Source organism: Callospermophilus lateralis, chromosome 17, assembly GCF_048772815.1.
Source record: "Callospermophilus lateralis isolate mCalLat2 chromosome 17, mCalLat2.hap1, whole genome shotgun sequence".
In the NCBI taxonomy this organism is placed as follows: Eukaryota; Metazoa; Chordata; class Mammalia; order Rodentia; family Sciuridae; genus Callospermophilus; species Callospermophilus lateralis.
The window spans coordinates 12611453-12634441 of NC_135321.1; the positions used below are offsets into that span (position 1 = coordinate 12611453).

The window sequence follows — 22989 nt, forward strand, 5'->3', positions numbered from 1 at the left end:
CTCTTTTCTCGCTGTGAGACAGAGCTTTCCTGCATGGTTTGTGAGGTCCTCTCTTCCCCGTCTGCCTGAATCCCACTTGTGAAATCGGTCTCACCTGGATTTTGATTCTTAATATGACTGTTTATTCTGCTATTGCTCTGAGCCTTTCATGACTTCTTGACTATTCTGTAGTCAATCTGGCTTCCCCTTCATTTTTATAAATGTATTCTCAAATTTACATACAGTAAATCTTCATTTTGGGGTACATTTTGTGAGTCTTAAGAGAAGTATAAATAAATCACCACCACCATAATCAGAACAGAACCCTCACCTCTAAAAAGTTCCCTCCTACTGCCCCTTCCTGCTCAGACCCTGGCCCACACTTACCCCTGGCAGCTGCTGATCGCTTCTCCATCTGTGGAGTTTTCCATTTTCCAACATGTCATAAATTGGTCTCTTTCCTTGGAGCACCTGTTCCATCTATCCTCTTCATCAATGCCAAAGTGTCTTAAAACGTCTCTGTTGGAGACCATGGGAAACATGTAATTACTCTTCGCTTCACTTTCCTTGTTAGCGTATGACCCAGCCAGAGTATAAAATTAGGACCATGAAGAATTCTAGTACTTTCTAAAAGGAGGTTGGCTCCGGAAGAAGATCTTTAGTCTCGCTAATTGAAGTGACTGATGGGGAGACCAGAAAAGCAATAAGTAATTTGAGTAAGAAATGGTGTCCTGGAGCTAATGAGAGAAAAGGAAGAAAGAGAGGGAGAGCTATCTACGGGAGGTATTGCAAGGGATGATGTAGACTGTAGTCATCTTTCCTCAGTGGCCTCAGGAACCTGCAGGAGAGACCTGAGTTGTGTGACATTCCTCTGTGTGTGTGTGTGTGTGTGTGTGTGTGTGTGGTGCTGGGAATCAAACCCAGGGCCTTGTGCATGCAAGACAAGCACTCTACCAACTGAGCCATATCCCCAGCCCATGGCGTGTCTTTTGGATGGGTCTTCATGTTGAGAAGGCAGTCAGGAAGCCCAGACCCACAGTGGGGTGTCATGAGGATATAATGAGGTGGCAAGCTGGCACCTCCTGGAAGTGCTGACTCTCTTCCCAGCATCCCACTCCTTCTTCCTCCTCCCTTCTGCCATTCAGTCCCTCCCCTGTAATACTCCAAATCCCAACTCTAGCCTGCAGGGTCCTTCTGCAGTGGCCTTCAGGGGTGGCGCTCTGCTTTCCAGCTGTGCTGCCTCTAATGCTCTGTCCTCTGTACTTGCAGCTTCCCATGCCACCCCCACGCCACCCCAATCCCACATTCCAACTGCATTCAGCTTCTTCACTGAACCCTCCTGAGCCCCCTTCAATCAACATTAGCTTGGTCTTTGTCTATGATCTCTTTGGGTTTCTATAAAGTACAATAAGTTTGTATCATAATTATTCATGTATGTCTTGATCCTCCCCTGAACAGTGTAAAGGTATTCAATTTGTTGTTGATAAAATGAAATTATTTCCTAAATAATTACAGCAACTTTGAGAACAGAATAGGGAACATTAAGACATTGCTTTTAGGTTGTGCTTGCATTTTTATATATAAGCAGCAGGCTGTGGGCTGTGGGGCAGGTTTTATTCTTACAGGTTTCCTGCATTTGTGAATGTGTTAGGCAGTCTGTTTCCAAACAGTTGTCACATGGTCAAAGCTCCTCGGGTGACATTTTCATGCACACAAGAGTAGGACACAGTCCAGGTAGGTCCAGGAGAAGCCAGGCCATTGAAACCTGACAGGCTGCTGGTGCCAAAGCAGAGGAAGAACGCCCTGCTTGGAGTCAGGGAGCTGGGCACTGCTGCACCCTGCTCCTTTGTTATCATCAAATAGTTGGTATGCTATCAAATTACAGTTGCCAGTAGAAGTCTGGAACTCAAAGACATGTTCGCTAAGTCAAGTCGAGGGAGATGCACTTCTAGCACCTTCCACACCCATGCCCAGATACAGAGCACACCCCCTCCAAACACATATGCCCCGCGTGGAAACTTGCACCACCTTCACACAACAATCTCCTCCTGTGCACGCTCCGAGATGAGAGCAGATGGGCCTGTTTGTGAAACCCAAACTCAGGATTCCCATTCTTGTGTAAGAGCCTTGCCATGTGGCTGACATATGTTCAATTTGTGGCCCACACAAGCCTCTAGAACACATCTCCCATCCAGTACCTTACCAGTAATTACCCATCTTGTATTTGCATATGTTCCCCTTTCTTGAGAATCTGAGCAGGTTGCAATCTGCAGCTGCCCCCTTCCCCAGATACAGCTCAGTGAAGGCCGTGCGCCCTTGGGGAGACAGGAGGAGAATGCCGAAGACTGCTTCCATCCCCTGCAGTGCAGTGCCAGAGGTCAGCAGAGAGAGGAGCAGCAAGGACAGCCCCCCACCCCTGCCATTCCTTGTCCCACCCATCCCATCTCCAGGGCTGGTCTCCAGCAGGGAGCCAGGACCCCCCCCCCCATTACCTGCTGGAGAGCTGAGTACACTCAAATTGTTTCAAGAGTGAAAAGTTCCCCCAGTGATCTTGATTTTTCCACTTAAACAGAGTGCTTGTTCAGCTCCCTGTCTCTCATGCAGCTGCAGGTGAGCGGCCATGGGCAGCGGCCCCTCTGCTCCTAGGCATGCTCCGTTTCCCTCCTGGGCATGCTCCGTTTCCACTGCCAGTAACAAGCCTTCCATGCCTGACTCCCCCTTTCCCTTTTTTCTTGGCATCTATACTAGCTGGAGGGCAGGCTGGTGGGAGCCAGGCCCTGTGGCCTTCCAGGATTCCCATCGTCTAGAGCCAGAGCTCTAGGAGCCTGACCTGGGCCTTGGGGGAAGAGTGGTTTTGAGTAAAATTCAACAGCTCCCACCGATTCACTGCAACCAAAAATGCACTCCTCATGCCATTTTAAAATGTTCCCATTCCAACAGTAATGTTCCCATGGCCAGAGCTTCCCTCTCTGAAACTTTATGCGCTTGAGCTCTGGATTTGAAGGGACCATTTATTTATTTATTTAGATGTAAAATTTCAAAATAATGAATTTGTTTTAAGTTCCATGTCGAGCCCTCGGAGCACTTAAGTACATGCTGCAGAAGCATATGGGCTGCCTGCATTCTGAGCCCTCCCTCACATGGAAGCAGATGAGCCCAGGGCACAGCCAGCCAAAGCCCACCTTGTCATGATCCGTACTAAGAGTCTGTCCACATTTGGTGAATCAGATCTTGGGAGTGTCAAGGTGTGAAACTTACCCTGGGGACCCCAGGAGCCCAAGGAAAGGGTGGATGATTGTGTCTGTTTTCATTCTTCAGCCTCAGAGGGTCTCCATTAGACCCAACCAGACAATGGCTACAAATCCCAATGACCCAGCCACGTCTCAGACTAGTTTAATCAGAATGTCTGGGAGAGGCGGGACACCCAGGAATTAATATTTGTAACGTTCCCAGGCCAAGACTGTTGTCAACACATTCAAATAAGAGCTCTCGGTGGGACATGGGTGTCCCTGGGGTTACTCTGTGCAGTGAGGATGACAAAAGCTGGGTTCTGCTTGCCCAGAGGCTTCTGAGCTGTCACGGTGGAGCCTGAGATCAGACTTTCCATTGGAATAGAGAGCAAATGCCAAGTGTATTTAAAAGTGCTCTTGATCTACCTAAAACTAGGAAGTATAAAGAATCCTCTGGGAATAGTTTATTCTCACATTTGAATGGGTTTTTGCTTCCTCCGAACTAAGCCTTACAGTTTTTTCCATTACCAAAGGTGCCCTGTGACTTCTAAGGAATACAGTTGAACTAAAAATTCTGCAGTGGTGCACGGGGCTGGGAAAGTTATTTAACCAGTTTTTCACCGCAGAGCAGAAAGTGATTTGGAATTAGGACCAGTCTCTTCACAGCAATTCTGGGCTGGAAATCATGTCTCATCAGCAGAGGATCATTCCTGGCTGATTATGTTAAGTAGTTATTTGTTTAAAACTTAAAAGAAGAACAGATACAGTACGTTTGTACTCAGCTAACCACACAACATTTTTAGCTTAAGAAAATAAGCAGCTAACGTGGCGATTTGTTTTATTACCAGACTGATAAAAAAGAGTTTCACGGGCAGGAATGAGTCTATCTCTCAGACGGGAGAAAAAGTTAAATGATTTTGTCAAGGAAGATTGAAAACTCTGAAAACTTTATTATTGGTTGAATTTTACCGAAATCAAAAAGTGATCATTTTATAGCAAACGACCAAAGACCCTCAGAGGTGACCTGGAATGCCTTTAATTCTGAAAGATGGGCTTTTCAGGACTCTGCAAATGACATTTGTTTTGGCATTTGGTACTTTGTTGCCATATTTATTGCCTTTAGTTCCTAGTGGGAGTAGTTTTCTGCTCCTAATTTACCCAAAAGGCAAGAAAAAATAACTAGATTTTTTTTAAAAGAAGAAAAAGGAGAGGGGAAATATGTCTTGAAAGTTTAATTAATTGCAAAATGAAGTTAAATGGAGCATTCAATAAAAGTACTTCTCAGAACCGACAGGATTTCTCAGAAAGGAGCCTTTAAAGCTGGATTCTCTAAAGCAGTGGAAATCCCAGGAACAAAAGCCAAATGCCTGGGAATTGAGTTTCAGAAGAATTTTTGAATTGGTGCTGCTCTGTAATTTACAAAATGGAATGGAATCACTGAATGTTCTAAAATCTGTTCAGTTAAAATGGCATAATAAATTCAGCTCATGCAGACCATGCAAATTTAACTCATGCTATTATTATATATATTTTATACCATGTATTCAGCATTTTCCATGAGCCAGGGCCTGTGTTTTGACATTCATGATCTCACTGTAGAGGATTACAAAGATTCAATTCTTTACATAGAAGTCATTGGTAGATTACAGAAGGTTCCTAATGCTGATGCTTATATTTCAAGCAAGTAAAATCTTTAATGACATTTATGACATTGATGTATATTTGTTAAAGCCAACCTTGCAAACAAGATTTCTACTCCATCGACAGACTTAACAAATCAGGTCTCCATTCAGGAAAGAAGAAAGAAAAATTAATGAAGTCAGTTTTCTTTATTGCTTAAGCCGCAGGCTAACATGGGTGTTTGGGCAGATCATATTCAAGCCACTATATTTATTGCACACAAATATAGGTTTTTGAAACTGGAAATCAGTTCTGATAAATTTTCAGGGTAACTTCTGATCCTTTGGCAAATGAGAGCAACAACTACTAGTTGCGTATCGTGAGTTTAAATTGCAATTTGAAGATAATCAATATTGTATCTTAAGCATCATCAAAGGGTGACCTGTAGCTTAACTTTCTTAATTATGAGTATCAAGAACTTGAGATGACATCCCTGATTGAAGTGAGTTATTGAGTCAGGTAATATTAACATCCTTTTAAGCAGCTATCATCTTTAATTTACCCAATTAGCAGTAAGCTCACCTGAGCTAACAAGCTATAGGCTACAATCAAACTACTTATAGAACACTTAGTATGTAGTATTAGTTTGCAGATATTAGTTACTACTATGGACTAATTATTTGTCTAGTCTTTACCATAAGAAGTTGCTGTCGATGTTTATGTTGAAAGATGAAATAACTTAAGGAAGTTGGTAAAGAGGTATTGGATTGTATGATATGAATAATGTAATGATAACTACCGTAGCCAAACTCCTCACTCTACAGTGGACACGTTGTTTTCTCTCTATTCTGAACATGGTATATGCAATAACAATTGCTACCCTGTTGAGAAGTATTTTTTAAATTGTGGTAAAATATATATCATAAAATGTACCATTGTAACCACTTTATGTGTTTAGTTCAGTGACAGTAAGTACATTCACATGTTCTGCAGCCATTACCACCACCTCTCCACCCCCAGGCAGATTTTTTCATATTCCCGGAAAGAAACTCAGTACTCATTAAACAATTCAACACTAACTCCCCATTCCCTGTGCCTCTAGTTTCTGGCAACTACCCTTGTTTTCTGTCCACATGAACTTGACTTCTCTAGGTACCTCGTATAAGTGGATCGCACTTTGACTGGCCTGCTTCACTGAGCTTGTCTTCAGGGTTCATCTGTGTTGTGGCCCATGTCACAATTCCCTTCCTTTTTAAGGTTAATGATATTCGGTTGTTCTACATACCACAGGTAGTTTGTCCATGTGAGTTGCTTCCACCTGTTTGTTATCATGAACGATATACCTACAAATGGTGTACAAAATCTAAAATCTGCTTGAGTCCCTGCTTTCGACCTTTTGGTTATATACCCAGCAGTGGAAGTTCTGGATCATCTGGTAATGCTATTTTTGACTTTTTGAGGAACCTCCATGCTGTTTTCCACAGCTGCTGTGCCATTTTACACTACCTCCAGCAGTGCACAGGGCTTGTTTCTCTATTTCCTTACCAACCTTTGTTATTTTCTGTTTTTTGGTTATAGCCATCCTCATGAGTGAGAAGAGGTACCTGATTTTGGTTTTGATTTGCATTTCCCTAGTGATTAGTGATGTTGAGCATCTTTTGCTGTGCATATTGGCTATTATTAAATCTTTTTTAGAGAAATATTTATTCAAGTTTTTTATTTATATTCATGTGTCTGTTTTGTTGTTGTTGAGTGTAGGTATATTTACATTCTTTAGATATTAAGCCCCTATAAGAAAAAAAAAATGTTTTAAAATGCTACCATTTCTTGAGCACTTGTGGTATTCAGAATGGTCTCCTAAGTGCTTTATATCAGAAATATAATATAATATAAATATAATATAATCCAGTCTATAATCTTGACAGTAGTTATTATTACTTCATTTAATAGATATGGAAACCAAGCCTTCAAGAGTTCAAATAACTTATTCAAGATCATACAGTCTGTAGGTGGCAGAGCCAGGGTTGTTACCCAGGTGTGTCTTACTCCAAAGCCTGTGACCTCATTTCAGCTCAGTGTGGATAGTCTACCTTTTAGATTTATGAATTTCTTTCACTATTTTTTTTAAATTTGAAGTATAATAAATATATAATAAAATTATAAATAATAAGTAATTATCCTACTGGATCAAAACCCTGTAGCCATTATCTAGGTACAAGAAACAGAATTTCCTGCTCCAGAAACCATCCACAGGTCCCTTGATAATCAGTCCCATGCCTCTTGCCAAAGGAAAACATTTTATGGCAGTCAGTTCTTTGCTTTACATCCTATTGCACCCTAAGCATGTATCCCTAGTTGTTTTTATGATTTAATTTTATATGCATGAGATTATGCATATTTTGTTTGGTTGGTTTCTTCTGTTCATAGTTAAGCTTCTGAGATTAGTGAAGTCAAATATTTTTCCTTTTCCTTGTTGAATTCTGGTACAAAATTTCATCCACTGTATTAATCCATCCTCTTGTTTTAGCCCTCGTATATAATGCTGGTGAGAACATTATTGTACCTTTCCTTGGGTGTCTAAGACATTCATTTCTGTTGGGTATATAACAAGTAGTGAAACTGTTGTAAATGTTATGCCAAATCGTTTGTATTGTGTCAACTTATACTCTCACCACAGCATATGAGAGTTCCTGTTGTTTTGCATATTCTCCAGATTTAGAATTCTTAGACCCTTTAATTTTAGCCATTCTGTGTTTTCTTAGTAGTATCACATATGGTTTTAATTTGCATTTCCCTGATTACTGATACTAATAATCTCTTCCTATGTTTATTGGTTGTCTCTTTTATGACATGTCCTTGCCCATTTTTGGATGGTGCTGTCTTTTTCTTTATGGATTTCTGGGAGTTCTTCACAGCTTCTGGCTGTGAATTCTGCGTTACTTATATGTGCTTCAAATATCTTCTCTCCCTCTGTGACTTGCCTTTTTAGTCTCTTAAGAGAATCCTCTGATGAAAAAGATTTCCTAATTTTAATGTAGTCTGATTTATCACTCTTTTCGTTAGTGCTTGTTGTGTCTTGTTTGGAAATGTTTCCTACCCCAAGGTCATGAAGATTTTCTCTTATGTTAACTTCTGAAAGTTGTATCATTGCCTTTCATGTTTATATCTATATAAGCATCTGGAGTTGAGTTATGTGAATGCTTCCAGCTGGGGGAGTGACCAAGTGTTTCTTTCTTCTACAGGGACACCCAGTCGACTCAGCCACATTTTGGAGGGAAGGGGGGATATCTTTTTTCTCATTTTCTGTCATGTTTTCTAAAAATTAAGTGCCTTTTGTATGTATGAGTCTGTTTGGGGGCTCTCTGTTCTATTTTGTTTGTCAGTTTGCCTGTATTTGTTCCCACACCACACTGTCTTATTGGTTTCATAATGTCTCAATATTGTTAAAGAAAAAATTACTTATGATACTAGTTCAAAATGGTGAGGAACATTTCAATCAAGGGGGACCATTGATTGCAATGGGTATAGAGACAGCTGCGATGGAATCTTGGAGTAGGAGAGATATTGGGCTCCATCCTGGCTACAGTAAGGACAAGTGAGGGTGTATAGCTAAGGAGCCGGTGGCATCAGTGGATGGGAAATCACTAAGAGGAGCATCAGGGCTCTTGTTAGACTAGCTAGAATTGTTGCTGAAGGACAGATACGAAGGGTAGGGGATGTCACTAAATTGACTTAGTAGAATTCTCGACCTAACAGGATTCCACAAGGATAGCAAAAAGGAAGCCAAAGGTCAGGGACTAGTCAGAAAGAGGACTCACAGACATTGATCCAAGTTTGACCAAAGGAGAGCATCTCTGCCAATGTCCGGTAGAGAAAGTTCTTCACCTCATTTTCTTTTCCTCCAGTGTGTCTTGGCTATAGGTGGCCTTTTAGAGTCCATTTATCAGGATCAAACGTACCTATCAGGATTTCACTTTGAATAGCATTTCTTCCGGGTGATTTCTAAACAGAATGCATTTCAAGGTAGCATGTGGGGGCAGTGGCATGACAAGAAACAAACCCTAGAAAATAATAAGGAAAGACATACTTTTGCCATCAGCAGCTACTATTTAGTGACCTCAAAATTCTCTGGTTTTTGAGTGATATTGATTAGGTATGGTCTAACGGAAGTTGGTTAGTTGGGGAGGAAGCTCTGCCTTTCAGAATCCAGCCTCTGTTTGTTGTTCTGACCAGTGAGCAGAGAGGACAAACCCCAGGTCTAGAGGCAGCACCTCTGTCAGAGTGCACCCATACAGAGCTGGTCCTCACAACACAGTTATTTTAAGAAAAATTCACCCCCTGCTCTTCCCTGGGCTCCCACTTTCACGGTACTGCTCCCTAGCAGAGGGTGGGGCATGGGAACACAGTCAGAGGAGGGAAGAGCCCATTTTGTCACAGTGCTCACAGGGTGGCAGTGGAATGAATGTGCTGCTTCCCAGGGAAGCTGGGCCCCCAGGTAGGACCCAGCTTGTTTGTTCGTTTCCACCTTGATTTGTCGTGTGTTAAGTGCCTTTTATATGTCAGACCCTGTCCCTGGTGCTGGGGGAAAAGACCAAATTCTTGGTCTCATGGAACAGCATTCTAGTAGTCGAGAAAGTCAATAGATAAATATAAAATTTAATGTAGGACAATGACACATTCTAGAGAAAGAAGAAGGAGGACCAGGTTGGAAGGGAAAGTGAGATATCTGAAAGATGCACTTTCCAGACGGATGGCAAGTAGAAGGCGCTGGAGCAGGAGCTGGGCATGAGGAAAGGGACCAAGAAGTGTCACAGAGTGAGAGAAAGTGATAGGAAATGAGCGGGGGAGGAGGGAGCCCTGGCCAGACCCACACCTTACTTTGATATTTAGTAACACTCCTTTTATTCTTGCAGTGAAATTGGTAGAAACGATAACTTCCTGTTCACATAATTACATACCGTCAATGTGATTTCTTAACTGTAATATAAAAGGAAGTACCAAAGAGAAGAAATTTGTAATAAAATAATAAGCATTTCAACACCTCAGTGTCAGCATGCCTATACCGGAGAAAATAGCAATGTGGTCACATCTTGTACCGCATGGAGGATCACCGCAAACGTGGCAGCTCTAAATACAGAGGGCTGCAGATGTGTTACACTGGTGACTCAGATGACATAACTGCTGTTCCATCTAGTGGTGTGATGTTTCTGAAATGTTGACTGCTTAGTAAAGTTCTAAACAAAGCAAAATATATCATTCTGTACTGCATTCCTAGAAATTCAGAGTTTATGGAAATCGAGGAGAAAAACCCGGACACATAAATTGGTGTTAGGTTTGTCATTAGAGCATATTCCGGGGAGGCTGGAAAGTCAGGAGACATGGGCCATTTCTGGATTGTGCTGGACCATGTGTGCATTTCAGGTTGTCCAACCTGCATGGACCCCACCCTCTAATGCCACTGCTTCCCCCTAATTATCCTGTGACTACCAAAGCAGCAGCATGGATGTCCACAATGTCCTTGGGAGTGGTTCTGTCCCCCTAGAGAACTACAGCAAGAGCTGATGACTCTTGCAGGAATTGAGGATTTTGTTTTGAGTGCGATGGGAGCCAGGGGACAGTTTGCAGCAGGGAAGGGGAATGACCAGACTTGGGCTTTCAAGGTATTGCTGTCCATAACCGGAATCAAGTGGAGACTGAGGTCTCTGGGTTTCTCAGCGAGAACCAGGCCCCCTGTGTAAGCTGCAGAGGTGCCAGGCTGGCCTCAGACTCCCTCAGAAGTCTGTCTGTCTGCCCCAGAGCCAACTACATCACCTAAAAGGGCAATCCTTGGTCTGTGCCCCACACCCTTAACAAGAGCAGATGTTGACTGACATATCAAGCAGGTTTCAACCCCCCTTCACACCCCCAGTTTTTACTCCCCTTCCTGTAATAAATAACAGATTCATGCAAAGTGGTTAGAAGCAGTTTTGTAGTTAAACTTCACACTCAGGTTATTTTGCCAGGCGGCCCCCCTTGGCAAGTAAGTTACCCTTCCAACAGCTAGCACCCCCTTGGGTCTGTTGCCATCACCCAGGCTTTGCTTTGTGCCTGCAGGCCCTGAGATGGCAGAAACATTTCCTGCAACTGGAATCCCCCATGCCTGGCCTTCCAGACAATTGATAGATAATTGGATAAATCCTAAACTGGAAACTGCAAACAATAAAGAAAGAAAACTGCACATAATGTAGTACGCACACCCCTCTGAAGCTAGGCAGTTTACATATGAAACTACTTAAGCAAGTCTTGTATTTTTTGACAACGAAGCTCATTGAGTTGTGAAATTCAGGGCCACTCTTAAAATGTGCTTAAGAAAAGGATCAGGGTATATAGTGCTTGGCACCAGAATGGAAGCACACATTCCAAGTTCTCTACCACGTGCTCACTGATGGGCTTAGGGGTGCCAAGGAGGACAGTTTGGGTAGGGCCACTTCGTATTTTGCCACGGCTGGGTGCAATATTATTGCTACATGTGTTTGAAGGTCACCTAAGCTTGTTTAGCATGGCCTCAGTAACTCTGTGGTCTTCAGGTCACACAAATCTTGGTAACCAAAACTTATTTTCCAATTTCTCTATATAAAAGGATGCCAGAATTACAAATGGCCAATAAGTACTTCCTCTGGGGCCACACCCAAAATCATGAAGGTGAAATCTAATTCTGTCCTTGGTGTGTTGAACATAGTAATAGCAGTGTTGTTCTGTGCAACATGGGTATAGTTGGACTGAGATTTTTCTATTTAAAAAATTACATTTGTGAATTACAAATGCCTAGATTCAGCCAAGTCCCTGAAAATTTCTTCCTCTAGAGGAAGGTGGGGTTGGAGGCAGAAATTCCACTGCAGCCTCCAGCTTCAGTGTCTTTGGCTCATAAGTGACAGTTGGAACCAAGCCCAGTGGGTACACCTGTAATCCCAGCTGCTGGGAAGGCTGAGGCAAGAGGATGACAAGTTCCAGGTCAGACTGGGCTACGAGTGAGACCCTGTCTCAAAATAATAATAATAATAATAATAATTATTATTATTATTATTAAAAGGGCTGGAGATATAGCACCCCCGCAATGGTAGTGCAATCCCAGTACTTGCAAAAAAAAAAAAAAAAAGTGAGGAGTGGAAGAAAACTGTGTTGCCCTGTGGTTCTACTGGCTTCAGAAGTAAGGGCAGGACAAGTTCAAACAGCGACCTTTGTGCGTGTTCAGTGGGGGAAAAGTGTCATTTAAAGGCCAACTCCCATGGTAGATGGGCCTAAAAAGTGTTTACCAGAAGACTTAGAAATCAGCTTCTGAAACTGTTAAGTGTGTTGGAGTGATCCAAATCAGAGGGTAGATAGGAAAAATATCTTCCCTTCCTTCTTAATCTCCAGGGAATTGAGAAATAAGAATCAAACACTCAAGAACGAGGATTGAGGAAGTGGGATGTAAAAATGGCTTCCTAGATTCCTTGTTTGAAGAGGAAGCCTGAATTTCCCAAAGCAGGAAACTCTTCCTTTTTGAGGAATCCGACCGCAGTCGTTTTAGTTTAGCTTTTTTTTTTTTTTTTTTTTTTAATGTCTTTACTATTCATTTGCCCTGTGATGCTTACAAAACAAAGAGACAGGAAGCATCTTGATGAAAAAGTTCTCATGTCGTCATGCTATGTGCAGAAAATAGTGCAGACAGTCTTAACAGAGATGAGCGAGGGGCACAGCTTGGGGGCGGGGCCAGGCTCGGGGGCGGGGTCTGGCAAGGGTGGGGCATAGCCACAAGGGTTGACCCTGAACCTTGGACAGTTGCAGCCTGAAAGAACCTTGGAGTTACCTTGTTCAGTGCTACCTCATTTCATAAGTAAAATAAGGTCTAAAGCGTTCAAAGAGACTGCCACAGTTGCACAGCCAATAGGCAGCTGAGCTAGTAGTCCAAGAACAGATCTCTGATGAGGGATTTTCTTCAGAGAGGTTCATGTAACTGATACTGAGAGAGTCAAAAGGCACTGAGGGTTTCTTAGACTATTTTGATTTTTATTTATGATTTAACTTATTTTTTATTAACAAATAATAATTGTGCATATTTATAGGGTATGATGTGATTTTTTTGATCACTCTACATTATAGAAAATTGGATCAAGCTAATTAAAATATCCATCACTTCACCAACTTTTTTTTTTTTTTTTTTTTGGCAATGAGAATACTAAAAATCTATCCTTTCTGTAATTTTGAAATGCATTATTATAACTGTGGTCACCGTTCAGAATAATAGGTTACTAAACTTACTCTTCTATCCTGAGATTTAGTTCCCTTTGATCAAATCTTCCTGTTGCCTATCCATCCTCCACCCCCACTGCCTGTGGTAATCACCTTTCTAGTCTCTGTTTCTATGAGGTCACCTCACACATATATGTGAAATTATGTAACATTTGTCTTTCTATGTCTGGCTTATTTCACTTGCCATCATGTCTTTTAGTTCCATCCATGTTGACAAATGACAATGAATGACAAAATTTCCCTATTTCCAAAGTTGTATAGCAAGTATTCCATTATATATATATATATATATATATATATATATATATATATATATATATATATATATATCACAGTATATATCACATTTTATTTTCCATTTGCCCCTATACACTTAGGTTGCTTCCATATCTCAGTTATTGGCTGAATTAAACATGAAAGCACAGATATCTCTTTGACATATGAATTTCAATTTCTTGGGATAAATGGCCCAAAGTTGGATTGCTGGGTCATGTGGTAATTCTCTTTTACATTTTTGAGGAACCTCCGTGTTATTTTTCAGAATGGATGGTACTAGTTTATATTTCTACCAACAGTGTACAAAAGTTTCATTTTCACTAAATCCATGCCAATACTTGTTATTGTTCATCTTTTTTTTAATAATAGCCATCCTAATGTGTGAAGTGATGTCTCATTGTGGTTTTAATTTGCGTTTCCCTGAGATGTTGAACATTTTTTCACATGTCTGTTGGCCATTCATATCTCTTCTTTTGGAAAACATCTGTTCAGATCCGTTGCCTATTTTTTAATTGGATTATTTGTTGTCTTGCTATTGGGTTGTTTGGATTCCTTATATATTTTGGATATTAGCCTCTTCTCAGATGTATGGTTTGCAAGTATTTATCATGGTCAGTTTACTTTGGTTTGCCTTTGACCTTCACCACCCCATCTGGTAAGCATAAATTGTGGTTGCTAATTGGCTTTCCTTGAAACATTTATGAAGGACTCTCTTTGAAAGGAGTCAGCAGAGTTTAGAAGGGAGGAACTAACGGTTGCAGTGCATTTCATACCCCTACCCTGAGACTCCTTCCAGAATGGCCTTGGAAGTTCTCAGTAGGCTGACACCAGGCAGAGGCTAGACTTTGATCTGAAAATGTTTGCATGATGCAATTTCATGTGCATGGGGTAATTGGTTTTGCTGGAAAGTCTAACCAAGAGAAAGCTTTCTGACTCTGGCATTAGCTCACTCTTCACCTGTTCGTGTACCTTATACTTCCTACATTTTTTCCATATAAAATTTGCAACTTAAGAACTACCTTTTAAAACAAGCGGACTTGATTTTTTATATATAGCATATATCATTATGGAAATGTTGCTGTGCTTCCAAAACCTCCTAAAAGGTTGGGAAGCTTATTTTATTTGATTCCAGTTTTTTCTTGTGCTTTTAGATGAGGTTATAAACAAGCCATGATGCAAAGAGGCTACCGAGAGATGCACAACAGAAGCAGCCTTAGAAATAGAAATTGAATTTATAGGCAGTGAGATAGGATAATTAGTTTTTATATTTAAAAATATTCTCCATCTAGAGGAGCCTGCTGTCTCAAATAGAGAAAGGAATTAAGTTTGAATCCCAGTACCTCGAATAATTTAGTGGAAACTGTCAGCTTTGTATAAAATATATACATAAATCTGCTGTGTGTGAACACACATAAAACACACATACACACAATATTATGAATTAAAGTGTGCATCAAATCCAATAATTATGATTGTACTAATCATTTATACTTATAAAACCTAAAAAACAAAAAAAAGAATCTAAAAAGTTAAAGATAATCTGATTGGCCCTCTTCTGCCTTTTATTTTATTTTACTTTTTGGCTCTGAGTAGTTAATTTTCTGAGTCCAAAAAAATCAAACAAACAAAAACTTGCTCTTTGCTGCTTTTCACATAAAAAGCAAAAACCGTATCTGATGTTTACCCTAAGGTTTTTTGATCCGATTCACTACAGAATGTACCTTTAACACACTTTATGTATGTAAAACAAAAAACAAAACAAGAGCGTGTGAAGTGTGTGCTGATGTTAAATACGTGTAAATTCAACATGCCTTCTCTAATGGCAGGTGCCTTCGCCTCTGATCTGAATTGGCAGAAACCAGATCTGGTTTTGGATCTTGAACAGACTTTTTTTTCAGGGTTGCATCATGACTCTTGGGAGGCATCCTGCTGAAATGTGCTGCCTGCCCAGCTTGGGTCAGTGGGGACAGGGAGAAGGAGTATCACCAGCCATGCTGAAGTCGCCAACATGTGGAGTCAGTTGCTGGTTCCTTGCTGAGGGTCTGGCCAGTGGAACTGTCATGGCTTGTGGCTTCCTTGTTTCCACAGAGGATGCCTGAGGGAGGGATGAACTTGAAGACAGAGGGAGTGGCCCTGAGCCTGCCACGGCTTTCTCTAGTTTGATTTTGAGCCTGGGGGTGCCGGAAGCAGGACCCTCTCAGTACCTGCTCTGTGGATCATAGGAGGGTTTCATCCACTCCGTGATCTTTATCCCTTTCTCTGGCTCCCGTTCTAAATCTCTTTCAGAGGAAGAAAAAGACATGGTTGTTAAAGCATGAACTTGCAGGTCAGCTTTTCTTACATCAGACTCCAAAATGATGTCCAGTGCCTTTTGTTGAACTGAAAAGCTAGATTGGTTTGAAATAACTGAGCCATTCGTTGCCTGGGGATAGGAAATCTTTCTGTGGTCCAAGGGAGGTTGGTTGGTGGGTGTGAGCATGTTTGCATGTTTGCATATGTAGAAAGCGGGATGGCTTGGGATGGCTTTGCCTTGTAGGGACAACATTGCAAGACCCACTGCTCCTGAAAGCTGGAGGGAGTTGCCAGGGCGAGTTGGTCCTCACTCCTGGAGCCATTTCCATTCAGGTACAGTTTCCTTCGGCTGCCTGAAGTTTTCAGTGTCAGATCAAGTTTTCTGGTTTGCCATCTGTTCCTTTCCTTTGCTAACTGATCTTTACACAATGTGACTCTGTGTTAATTAGACATGTGTCTCTTTGTCATTCATCTGGAGAAGGGGTTAATGATGATTTGTGTGACTTTAATTGGTTTTCCTCCAGACTGTTATATTTAATTTATTATTTTATAAGAACTCCAAGAGATTGGGAAAGAGGAAGAGAGGCTCACTTTGATTCTTCATAGCCCTAATCATATGACTTGAAAAAAAAAAATCTCAGCCTACATGTTTTGGGTTTAAAAATAGGGTCCTTTAAATTCTTTTTAAAAGGTAATATAAATGAGTATGAATTTACTGCTTACCAATGAAGAATTTATTAGTCACATTTGTTGGTTTATATTAATTTATTTTTTAATAAGTAACATGTTTGCAGGGCTTGAAATTCAAAAAAATTCTAAAAGGTATGTAGTGGAGTCTTCTTTCTATTATCCTCAGACATCTTGTTTCCTTTCCCAGAATCTGTATTGTTAGGGTCTTGTGTGTGCATATATTTGTACTTTTGTATACACATATGTACATGCATGGTATACATGTATGGATGTTTATATATACTTTTCCCCTTTCTTTGCAGTGTGGCTAAACATACATGTTGTTTTGCGTATGTTATTTAAATACATGTTGGAATTCAGCACATATCAATAGGATAAGAGCATCCTCTTTTTTTTTTTTTTTTTGGTAAGACCACACTGATTACTGCTCAGTGAATTGTAACTAGTCCCTTACTGATAGACATTTAGCTGTTCCCAGTTTTTGCCAGGACAAACAATGATGTAGTGAATAGCTTTGTATTACATTATTTTGTATATATCTAGGGAAAAGATCCTAGGAATGGAATGCTGCCACTGAAAGTGAGTATGTTCGTCATTTTGATTAATTCTGTCAAATTGCCCTCAACAGAGGTTAACATTTTATAGTTCTACCAGCAGTATGAATAGTGATCAGCCCTTTTTATATTAGTGAAAATGATAGATGAAATAGCTATCCCAGCTTATAGTTTAATTTGTTCTCTCTCTTATTTTGAGTGAGTTGAATATAATGAGCACTCTGAAGTAAAAAAAAAAGATGAATTCTTACAATTGGATCCGTGTGTGTGTGTGTGTGTGTGTGTGTGTGTGTGTGTTTCAAAGACGGAAGCCTATTTGTGCATATCTCCCTCTAATCCTTCAAAGCACTAGGAAATTATATCTGGTATCTAGTAAATTAGATAACTAATTTCTATATAGCTGTGTATTAACAGTAGAGATGCTACCAATTTTAGAAGATACGTAATATTCTTCTTCAGATGATTACCAAAAACATTGCTGAAATCTAATTTCAACTGAAATTATTTTTCAAAATAATGCATTTAAAATTAACTGAATCAGGTTTTGATTTGTAAGGGTACATTACATGATATCTTCTGAGATACAACATTACAAGTCCACCAGACTCTGACATGTGTTGCCATCTACTAAAAGTCCACAGATTCTAGAGAAATTACAATTTGACTAACATAGGAAAAATGGTCTTTTCCCTAAAAATGACCATTTTCTTCTTGATATTTTTTTTCTTTGTGTTGAGCTTTAGATGAAAATCCTTGTGGTTATTTTTTATTTTTATTATTTCCTTGTATAGCGGTACTAGAGATTGAACCTAGAGGCACTTCACCACTGAGCTGCACCCCAGCCATTTTTATTTAATTATTTATTTTAACAAGATAAGATTAAGTGGCCCAGGCTGACCTGGTCCTTGTGATTTTCCTGCTTTCAGCTTCCCTCTGCCTCAGCCTTCTGAGCACCTGGGATTACAGGTGTGGACCATGGGCCCCAGCCTTTGTGGCTATTTTTAGCAACTATAGCTTGAATTCATCTGGGTGATCCCATGGCCCCTACCAGAAAGAGAAGTCTGAGGGCCGTTGCTGGTGTCTGTCTCCTTGTTCATGTTTCTTGCTTGCACCCACAAGTCACATAAACCTTCCTAAGCAGGAAAATACACTGTTGATTTCTTGGCAGAATGAATGCTCTGTCCTATGCCTTAACATATAAGCCTATCACTTACGTAGCTAAAGATTGAGTAACAACTCCGTGGTCCGCTGCCACTGTCTCTCCCCTGTGAGTCCACTCCTATGCCTTCTTCAGGCTGTGAAAAGACATGGCTTCTTTGGCAAACATGGAATCTGAACACCGAACATCTGCTACAATATCATAGTAGGGATTTCCCTTTGGGATGCACATACTTGCCTTTTCAACAATTTTGTAGAGAACACAATGATACCATTTCTGGCACCCCGTTAAGAAATCAGTTTCCAAAATTAAATTTCCTTTAATGTCTAATGATAGCTTTGAAGTGTTGTATTAACATCCCTTCGTGAAGCTAAACTCACAAAATTTTAGAGCCAGAAGGAGATTTGGAGATGGCCCAGCAGTTAATCCCAGTTTTCTAGGTGAGGGAACTGAAGCTGAGAGGTCAGGGTCACTGTGGTGAGGGAGGAGAAAGCTGGCCCTCTGCAGGTCCGGCTACAGACCTCACTTGGCTAAATTGTTCCAGAATTTTGCTTACACGTGATTTGTTTTTTTTTCCTGGAAGAAAAAAATGTATCAATCCTAAGGTCTCTTAGTAAACTTGTTGGAGCTCAGCCTTAGGTGGGGGTTGGTTTTGCTGAAGACCCCTCAGCAGAGAGAAAACCCCGGAGCGCTCCTTCTGAGAAACAGCTGGACAGCACACCTGGCACAACCCCCTCTCTCTTGGGAACAGGTTGGACACCAATCCCCTGTCTGAAAAATAATGTCTTCAGGATGCTCATGCTGGGTGGAGATGCACTCACACAACTGTGACCACTTCCTGGTGGCTTCTACTGGGTACAAATAGAGGCACAAACTGGGGAAAATAAAGGCTTTGGCACTGATGGGCTGGGGCTGGTCAGAGCGACCACTTCCCATCAGCATGTCAAGAAACCTCATGTCAGGACTGTCATCCTTTTAGGAAGGGGGAAAGCTGTGGGGAGGGGTGGGCAGGACAGAGGGAAGCAGCGGAGGGGAGAAGGAAGGGGCCGGGAGCTACCTGCTTCACAGGTAACACTTCTCCAAAGTGTCTTGCTTGAACCAAATCCTTTAATATTGAAGACATGCCTGTTACCTCCCAAAGCAGGGTTTCCAAGCCTGGACTTTTATCTGAAATTTAGACCCTGGGGCTAACTGGTCACTAGACCCTGTGAGATACTTGACCCTCAGCCCATCTAGGACTATGTCACCATCTCACCCCTCTTCTCCCCAGGTCCTTTCTCTGCACTCTTGTCTCAGTTGTGTCACGGATCTCCAAACTGACCAAATCAGAACTCGGAGTCATCCTTGATTCATCTTCTGCCCACCTCCAGCCTCCACCCAGGTCACCCACCTGGTCCATTCACCTCCTTCATGTCTCCCGACTCCTTCCCTTGTCCTGGCTCCCTGCCACCATCTTAGTGCACACCACATCACTTCTTCCCTGAGTTACTGCGACCCTCTCCAGGTGGCCTCTCTCACCCAGACAGTCCTGTAGACTGTGGCCAGAGAGGTCTTTCTAGAAAAGTCCATCCAATCATGGAATTTCCCCGCCTAGAAGGCTCCATTGGCTGCCCACCACCTCAGGGAAACTGTTGTGACTGGTCCCTTGCAGGTTCAGTAGCCATGACTCTGGCTGTACCCTGCCCTCCCACCTCCACCCCGACAGGCTGCCTGGAACACACCAGGGCATTTCCCACCCCCTGACCTTTGCATGTGCTAGTCCCTCTGAGCCATACATCCTGCCTCACCTGCTTCCCGCTTCTTATCTCATTCCTGCTTCTTTCTGAGGTGACCTTAGATGTCACTTTTTAGAGACATCTTCCTTGAGCAACACTTATTTAAGAAGCACTTATGCTTGCATTTGTTCACTACATACCAGGCACTCATCTAAGGACTTTGCATACATCCATTCATTGGCTCCTCTTAGCCTTGGGAGGAAGGAAGGACGACCATCTCAGTTTTATGAATGAGCAAACAGACCCTGTCTAAATAGTGAAGCAACCACTTGCCTGAGTTCACACAGCCTTGAGGGCCAGAAGACTCTTTGGCCAGTCTTTGGCACTTGATTTTGATTTGTAAGCGGTAGGTGGTGTGTGTGTGTGTGTGTGTGTGTGTGTGTGTGCGCGCGCGCGCGCATATGTGTGTACATGTACATATGAGTGTATATATGTTAATTTATTTTTGAGTAGGTAATCTAAGCACATATTATAAATTCAAGAGATTCAAAGAGTGCCCAGTTCAGCACCAGCAGGTCTCCTTCCTGACTTGCTCCCCCGCCACCCATCTCTCCCTCAAAGCGCCTACTGTTGCCAGTCCCTTGTGTACCTTCCCAGGGGTGCACACAGATATGCTTGTGTCTGCATGAGGTGTTGTTTTCCATTCGTGATGACACACTTCGCTTGCCATTTTTAATTTGCTTTGTTTGGTGAGCAGTGTGCCTTGCGGCTTGTTCCATATCAATATATTAAGCGCTTCCTCTTCTCCTTTATGTCTAAATAATAGGCCATCATAGGGATATGCCATCATTTATTTATCAGTGTCCTTTTGTTGGACATTTAGGTTCTTGTCAGAGTTTTGCTAGAACCATCAGTGCAGCAAAAACGGGCTTCCTGCCGACGTCATTGTGCACACTTCTGGGTTCACCTGCAGGATAGAATCCTGGGATTGGAATTCAAATCCAAGAGTAAGTCTATTGGTGATTTTGATAGATAGTGCTAGATCATCCTTCCTGGTGGATGTCTTATTTCTTCTCTCATGAGTAATTTATGAGAATGTTTCTTTCTGCATAGCCTCACCTTTGTGTATCTATCAAACATTTTGATGTTTGCCATTCTGAGAAGTTTAACCCTCATTTCTCTGGTTCTTTTAAGTATCTTTTGGTGGGTTTATGAACTGTTTTGATTTTCTGTTAGCTGACTTTCATTGGGCTTTGTTGGATTTTTTTTTCTTGATTTATAGGCATTTCTTATATTTTTTAAGGAAATTAGCCCTCCATCTGTGATTCATGTTCTAGATAGTTCTTCTGGTTTGCCATTGTATTTTGTCTTTGTTTATGGTGTTTTTTTCCCAATGCAGGAAATTTTTATTTTCATGTAATCAGATTTATCAGGTTTTTTCTTTTATAGCCTCTAGGATTTGAGTCATGGTTAGACTGACCTTCCCCATGCCTAGACTATAAAATTCTCCTCGGAGTGCATGCCTGTGTCTGTGTGAAGCTGCTGCAAATAGAGAAGTAGTACCATAGTTTAGAAAACAGATTCCGAAGTCAGACTGACCCAGCTGCCCTGGCTCCATCTCTAACTGGTTCTGTAATCTTGGATGAGATTTTAAAACGGGTTAGTAAGTGCTGCATCTAGGGTTACGGGTTACCACGAAGATCAAATGCGACACCGTGGGGAAGGGCCTCCTGTGCAGTTGTGAGAAATGGGTCTCTCCCTCCCAGCTCATTATAGCTCCCGACTTCTACCTCCTCAGAGGTCCTCTCACTGCGGGGCCCTTCCTCCAGACCCCACTCCCCAGCGGACCTGCTGCAGGGCCCAGTGCTGGCTTCGAGTGCTTGGCTGGTTGTTTTGATTCAAGAGGGAAAGACCCGGAGCTCTGGCTGGAGCCACCTGGAGGACTGCAGGTGCTTCTCCACGTGCCCCGCAGCTGTGCTCCCACGCCTCCAGGGCCCTGGCGCCTTGGGCATCTCATCCTATCCACGGGTCACTAGTGAGAGTCCCTGATCTTCCCTTTGAGCCCCCCGTGGCCCCTCCTGCCTCTGCAGCTCTGCTCTGTGGACATTGCTGCCCTGTGGTGCCCCAGGGCCTCAGAGGGCGGCCACCTCAACTGGATCCCTTGCCCATTCTGACCTGAAACCACGTTTGCCACATGCAGGTGCCCCGTGAGTATTTTTGCCCAAGTGAGTTGAGAGAAGCAAGGGGTTGGGGCGTGGTACTGGCTGTAAGAGCCGGATGTCACTCCGGTCTGTCATCGTTCTCAGCCGCCTGTCAAAAGGAATTACTTAAAGTAATATCTTTTTCAAGTGGATAATCACCTTAAAATTTCATATGTGTCAGCTTATGTTAATAACTTATTAGTTGCTGTGATTTTTTGACTCCTTAAATATGTTTAATATTATGCATGCTCTTCAAAAACATCAGTAATTTGGAGACAAAGTGAGAATTTGACCTTCCTGACTTTTATATCTGTTGATGCATTCTATTCTCCTTTATCTCTTTAAGTATTTCCTTTGTATATTTTAACTAAGGCGCTCCTTGAAATTTCAGAGGTGGGACATGCCGCTGTTGGTGGGGTGTGTGCACCATCATCTCATATCAATTTTACCACCATCCTGACCATTAATTAAAACAATGCTTGGTGCCCAGTGTCACGCTTTATAGGGAGGGTATGTACAATGGTCTCCTGCCTCATCTGAAGTGTGCTTGCTCAGAGACAGGCAGAGAGATTAGGGGGAAATGCAGAGGACATATTATCAGGAAAAACTAGAGGAATTAAAGTATTTTGCTGTCTTATTAAATTTAACACGTGTCTGCTGTGGGCAGTCACAGTGATGGGTGAGGCAGGAACCTGCGTGCGGACACTTCTCTTTATTATTTACTAGACTTTGATTTGCAAGAAGTGGAAGGAGGGCATCTTGACTCTAATTTTATGGAGGAGGAAATTGAGTTGAAGGAAAGTGGACTAAATTTACTGATCCCACAGTGCAGTGGGGCCAGGACGAGGTGGGGGGGACCTGGATTCCAAGCCTGGCATCTCCATCCGTGTTGCACTGCCTTCCAGAACCTTCCTGTTCCATAAAGGGGAGAGGATGAAGGACAGTAATGTGACCGTTTTCAGTGGAAAAGTTGAAAAGAAAGGAAATAAAAATCAGAGGAAA

The 22989-nt window shown here is 42.0% G+C and overlaps 1 protein-coding gene and 1 long non-coding RNA gene across 2 annotated transcripts in view; one reads left to right on the forward strand and one right to left on the reverse strand.

Moving 5' to 3' along the window:
• Bcl2 (BCL2 apoptosis regulator) overlaps nucleotides 1–22989 on the forward strand; it is a 164997-nt gene that overhangs the window by 26559 nt on the left and 115449 nt on the right. The window lies entirely within an intron of this gene.
• The window catches only part of LOC143382937 (uncharacterized), a 32203-nt gene that overhangs the window by 5370 nt on the left and 3844 nt on the right, over nucleotides 1–22989 (reverse strand). Inside the window, exon 3 of the long non-coding RNA XR_013089074.1 lies at nucleotides 367–498. This is a non-coding gene — a long non-coding RNA (uncharacterized LOC143382937). The remainder of the gene's footprint in view (nucleotides 1–366; nucleotides 499–22989) is intronic.